The 6,582-nt window shown below is 39.9% G+C and overlaps 1 non-coding gene across 1 annotated transcript; it reads right to left on the bottom strand.

Moving 5' to 3' along the window:
- Positions 1–3,429: 3,429 nt before the first annotated feature.
- Positions 3,430–3,536, bottom strand: LOC132604708 (U6 spliceosomal RNA). The gene has a single exon (XR_009568814.1). It is a non-coding gene; the product is annotated as a U6 spliceosomal RNA (small nuclear RNA).
- Between the last annotated feature and the right edge of the window lie 3,046 nt (positions 3,537–6,582).

A 6,582-nucleotide genomic window follows, 5' to 3' on the forward strand; every position in this document is an offset into this window, starting at 1 on the left:
CGGGTATAGGATATGTGTTTGAATCTCGATATATTTGATGGATACAAGATTCGTATGGTTAAGATGTGAAGAAAACGATGATGCTTAGAGGACCACTGTGGATTTATACATCTACTAACATATAAGTATTATTTGTTTGAACAAGTAATAGAGATGAACACAATGATTCCGGACCAAAATCTAATATTGAGAGAGAGATTTGTATGTATCTTCTAGTACAAAAATGTTGTTGATCCCGGGGAGCCAGCCCCTACAAAGGAGAGGGATGTGCTCTATTTATAGTGTGACCTCCATGGGTCTCATATGATGTGAGCTAATAAAATAATATCAACAAGGACAGCTCTGCACGGATTTTGGTGGGATTAGACTGACGGCGCCGTCTGACACACGCATGGTGGGTAGTTGACCAGGACAGGACGTTACTGGCGCGTGACCCGCGTGCAACGGCCACCCGGACCAACGGCTACTCGGACCAATGGCTACTCGGACCAACGGCCACACGGACCAACGGCCACGAATGCTCGGGTCACCGGGCTTGGTCGTTCCAATGACGAAGAAGGCAGATCAGTCGGCCCCCTCGCTCCACCGGTTTACCTCGCGTCCGGTTTTTACCGTATACAGATAGCCCCACACTTCCCGGATCTCCGATCTATCGGAGTAACGGGGAGTGGATGACTTCCGAAACCGGTGGCCCTGTCAGCTCGTCGTTACCTTCTTATTTCTTTGTTTTGAATGTTTGCCATTATTTTGGTCATGATCGTTGGTCCGTTTTAGGACAGGTCGACTTATAGTCGTTAATTCACCGTGCCCGTGGGACTTATCCGATGCTTCATAAGTTCAGATGCCTCCGAATTACGATAGGCATTTTCTTCAGGGTCGGTATTTTTTCAACCTTGGCAAAGTTTTTGATGTAGCAGTCCCCGTTTTGGGGGAATTTGCCGAGCTTTGTCTTGGGTCATTGTGACCTTGTCGCCTTTGTCGAATTTCGGGCACAATCCTCGATATAGAGTATGTGAGTGGGGCAGTGCCGGAATACGGCGGTTACCATCGGGGCGAAGTCCTTTTAACAGAAAGACACCCAAGATTTTGTTATACCAGCTTTTGCGTTTGCAAAATGTTTGTACATATGAGAATTTTAATTCCTTCTGCCTTGTTGTAGTAAATAAAAAATGGGACACGATTCATTATGATCGTTTGGTCCTTACATCGGAGGCTGTGGCCGGTGGCCGGGCCTTAGTTTTGCCGTAGCAAATGTTGAATGGGACACGATTCATTATGATCGTTTGGTCCTTACATCGGAGGCTGTGGCCGGTGGCCGGGCCTTAGTTTTGCCGTAGCAAATGTTGAATGGGACACGATTCGTTATGATCGTTTGGTCCTTACATCGGAGGCTGTGGCCGGTGGCCGGGCCTTAGTTTTGCCGTAGCAAATGTTGAATGGGACACGATTCGTTATGATCGTTTGGTCCTTACGTCGAAGGCTATGGCCGGTGGCCGGGCCTTTGTTTTGCCGTAGCAAATGTTGAATGGGACACGATTCGTTATGATCGTTTGGTCCGGTCTTGACTTGTTGAGCCCCTCCGTTTTCCACTAACCGGGGTAAACCTCGATGTGGGTATAAGTCCCCTAGTATTTATCCGAGCTGCGAGGTCGGGTGAGTGCTATCAAGCCCCCACTTCGGAGGGTGTGACCTCGAGTTTCCGAGTGCTGGTCCCTTATCTTTGTTGAGTAACACGTTGTACTCGTTGCCTCATTAAAAACCTAGTTGGAAAACCCATTTTGGGACAAAACCGTACTAAGGAAAAGAGTGCAACACGTGTTTTCAGACCTAGATTCTAACTTTATCCGGTACTTGACTTCCTGCAAAAAAAGAAAGAGGTCAATAGAAAAACACGAGGAGTCCATACCTTAGTCCGACCTGAAGCTTGGTTTCTCCGGATGAGAATATGGCCGGTACCTCTCCCTCGACGATCTGGCCTCCGGTTCGTAATTCTTCCTTGGTCTCTCCAGACTTTTGTTCATATTTACGGGCCCCGGGGGAAGCTCGAGTTGGTCATCCTCCACCCGAATCTTCGACTCGTACCGGTTATGGACATCTGTCCATGTCACGGCCTCGTATTCCACCAAGCTTTCCTTTAATTTGAACGAAGCCGTCGAGCTCCGAACATTGAGCCCCTTTGTGAAAGCTTGTGCAGCCCATTCCTCCGGAACCGGAGGAAGCTCCATTCGTTCCCTTTGGAACCGACTGACAAATTCACGCAGTAACTCATCGTTTCTTTGGGCAATACGGAAAATATCCGTCTTCCAAGCCTGCACCTTTTTGGCTCCGGCGTGTGCTTTTATGAAGGCATCGGCGAGCGTTTCGAAAGAAGTGATTGAATGCTCGGGCAGATGATCGTACCAAGTCAATGCTCCTTTTGCCAGAGTTTCCCCGAATTTTTTCAGCAACACGGATTCGATTTCATCCTCTTCCATATCATTGCCTTTTATAGCACATGTGTATGAGGTCACGTGTTCGCAAGGGTCCGTTGTGCCGTCATATTTTTGGATTTCCGGCATTTTGAACCTCTTTGGGATCAATTTCGGGGACGCACTCGGAGGAAAAGGCATTTGAATGTACCTTTTCGAGTTTGGCCCTTTTAGCAAAGGTGGAGCCCCCGGTATTTGATCCACCCGGGAGTTATACGTCTCGACCCTCTTTTCGGTCGAGTCTACCCGTTTTGCCAAAGTTTCGAGCATCTTTAGAACCTCGGTGGAGGAACCGGCTCCGGAACCGTTACTTTCGACCATCCGTGGCTCGTTTCTTCCGATTTCGACAACACCCTTCGTCTTCCCCGGGGTTGCTTCATCTCCTCCGTTTTGCAACCGGGCTATTGCGATTCCCTGTTCAGCAATCGCCGCTCTCTGTTCCTGCAACATTTCAAAAATTAAACGCAAGTCAATATTATCATTCGGGGTATCCGGTTCTTTCCGGACTTGTGTCCCGGACAAAGTAATCGAATTGTTAGTATTTAAAGGGTCAGTGGGGTTTGGCAATCCTCGCGGCCCGCTGCTTTCATTTTCGGCCACGATCTCGTTGTTGTTGACGTGACCAGATTGCCCACTGTTAGCCATTTGATCCGTTTCTTCCGAGACGGACAGCAGATGTTTCCGATTTTGATGGGTAAGATAGAGATCAAGATCAAAGACCACTATTATCCTAGCCCCACGGTGGGCACCAAACTGTTTACCCCGAATTTGGTAAATCAATTGAATTTGTACGCGGGTATAGGATATGTGTAGAGTTTGGTTGTAAACACCCTATGCGAGTAAGTATTAACATAATACGGAAACAAAAGATCAACCTGAAAGTGAAGGCGTATCAAATAAAAAAACAACCCACATGAAGGGAAAAACCAGAATTTGAGAAAAATGAAGCGATCAAAAGAGAATTTTTTTGGATCATTTCTCAATTTGTGCATGTCATCCTTACGCAAGAGTCATATTAATCTTCTCTGCATCGTTTCACTTTCACCAGATGCCCCTTGCGGTTCAGGTGAAAAATGTTGATGTTCCTCTATATTAAGAGAACGAAGCTTCTCTTCGTAGCTGATCTAGGAATAATAGCTTGCTTAGTTGGGTGTTTTCACTGGTATAGGGCTGGGCTACTGCGTAGTTGTTTCTGTCTAGACTTAACCATATGGGCTGGGCTTCTTGGTTGTCTTAGTAGGCGTTTGGCCATAGAGACAATATTTTTCACTTTATTTGGAATTTTGAAGATGGAGTTGCACTTGATTTTAGTTTTCGCAAGTAATATTTAGTTATTTGAATGTACTGAAAGTGAAAACAGGATTTTAAGTGTTTTCCAAATCTTAAATTTTTTATGATCAAACGTTGATTTTCAAATAAGTGAAAATATTTCCGGAAAAAGTGAATAATTCTCATGGCCAAATGGGTCTTTTAGTCACTCTTTTTGCAAGAAACGAACCATACGGAATAATAACTATTTTTTGTGAAGGTAAGAAACTACTTTGAGTGAGGATGTTAAACAGAAGTTAGATTATCCTAACATTACATAGAAGAAAGTTATCTTGAAAATTTTACATAATAATGTTGAAATCCATGTAGATTTAGTACAGATTAGAACATGATGGAAGAAAAAGATCTTTATATAATCAGTATTAATCGGTTCGGATTTAGTTTTAGTCATGTTAGTAAATTTTCTTCAAGATAAGAAATACAGTGTTCTACTAAAATTTTGAATAGCAATTTGAAATTAAGTTGATTCTATCTCAACTCTTCCACAAAAAAAGAAAAGTAACAAGACTTAAATGTTCCTATGATTTTGTACTTCATTGAAAAAGAACCTCAACCTACAAGAATATGCCCAAAAGTGTTTTTTCCAAAATTTGCACCGAGAATGTCTAATAGGGATACTTTATTATGTGCTTAAGTGCTCAATTAGAACAAGTCGTAGTTCAAGTATCTAAATAACTTTATTGGCAAGTTTAAGAAATTGACTATGTATTAAGTCATTTTAATATGTAATGTAATTAGTTATAGGATATTGTGTGTGATCTTCATAAGTGGAGTAAGCATATAGAACCTCTAGTGGATGGTATTTTCTTTGCTATTAGCCTATTAATAATTCAATGCCAAAATAATTTGTTTACGATTACCGATAAGGATCGAGGTGGAGTAGTGGTTCGAACTCTGCTGCATATGGGACCGCCTTCGTTATGAAGCGCTTTACACCTGCCACCCCCTCTCCCTGCCCCTCCCCAGTGTGGAACTTTTCTATGCGAATTCAAATTTAATTTGATCCCAATACGAGTATGAGATATCTGATGAAAATTTCTTAATTTCTTAAAAAATCACTTATATTGGACCAAGTTTTAAAGTTAAAAGAATAACTTAAATGGAACCAGCAGCAGTATATGATTTAACTTTAATTTAAGTGATAAATAAATCAAAAAAAGGAACATAATTTATGATTACTGATTTAGAGTAATCATTGAATATGAATAAGTTTTTGCATATTTCTAAATGCTTCCTCTAGACCTTACCTTTTCAAAAAGGGCTATGTACAACGTACGTGAGGATATTCTTTATTTACATAAAGTAGTGGATATATATCATATCTCATAAAAGAAAATGTTTTGTAGACTTTGAACTATGAGGCACCATGAAATAGTAGTCAACTCTATAGATATACCGTCTCTTTACATTACTGATCTAAACTCATTTTACTTTTAAGGATTCGTAAAAAAGTCAAAAACGAAACCACTATGGATTTGTCAACTTCAACGATACAAAAAAAAAAAAATGTCTTCAACGTTTGATATATAGTTCTATTAATAAATATCATTAATATGTTTATCTTGTGAATAGAGCTGACTCAGATCATGTCCTTTTTCCCTGTCATTAATTAGTTCAATTACACATAGTTCCAATACCCTATACATATTTTGTTTGAATAAATTGCTGATAACAATTTTGAGAAAAAAATATTTTTCATTGTTTTTTAAACTATAAAGTTAAATAATTTTGCCCTACTGTATGTGTTGTGATATAAAGAAAGTCCACTAGACAAATGGAAAGTGAAATAACAGAAAATCCTAAACATAATAATTCTTCCCGAGAAAATTTGTCTTTGACTAATAGATAAAGTTTAAAGTTGACTATTTTAAATTACAAATTTTAACTTTTGTTCACAAATTGAGTGCGCCATCAGGTTAAGACGATGACTTGTCGCAATGTGTAACTCATTCTAATCAATAAGAAGGAAAAATTACCTAATGTGCAACTAATTATGTAATTACATTTTACAGCGATACTTTTAAATAATTATAAAATGTAACTATACTATTACACACACATGTATTCCTAAATTGTGGACATAATTCTTGCATGTTGTGTGCATACTGTGTATACGTTATCAGCTTATCAGTATATATATATATATACACAATGTATTAGTATGCAATATATCAGTGTATATACATGGATTTTGTATGCGCACACATACAGTATATTACGTTTTCAAAGAAAATTATTGCTGCATTTTGAAAAAAAATAGTGTTGTTGTTCTTTGCAAAGACAAAGGCACCAATCTCGTTACTTATGAAAGTTTCCTTTTATAATAAGCTTGCTTTGACAACATAGAAAATAAGGCTCATGTCACATACTGTTTGCTTTGGCCCAATAGACCTTGCAAATTCGTCCTTTGGGCTATGCCATTATCAAGCCTAAAATTGTGTTCATGTAAACTTGTGTTATGTCTTATAAAGTCTTTCATTCTGTTCTCTCACTTCTATGTGACATTTGCCTAAGGTGTTGTGCACCCTTTCTTCAGAAATTTGTCATCATAGGCCTCATTTGTTTGTACTTAATGGAGGTCTGAATCTGAATGGTTCAGACCTTAAGCTATTAAATGCATTTGTTTAGATTACGATCTAAGCACTTATTTGGTCTGAATTGGTCTTAATCATTAAGATCTTGAACAAAGTCTTAATATTATTAAGAGGTATTTTTATATAGACAATTTCACCCCCTCCTCCTCCCCCCCCCCCCCCTCTCACCCACCCACCCCATCTTCACCACC

The sequence above is a fragment of the Lycium barbarum genome, chromosome 7, assembly GCF_019175385.1.
Source record: "Lycium barbarum isolate Lr01 chromosome 7, ASM1917538v2, whole genome shotgun sequence".
Classification (NCBI taxonomy): domain Eukaryota; kingdom Viridiplantae; phylum Streptophyta; class Magnoliopsida; order Solanales; family Solanaceae; genus Lycium; species Lycium barbarum.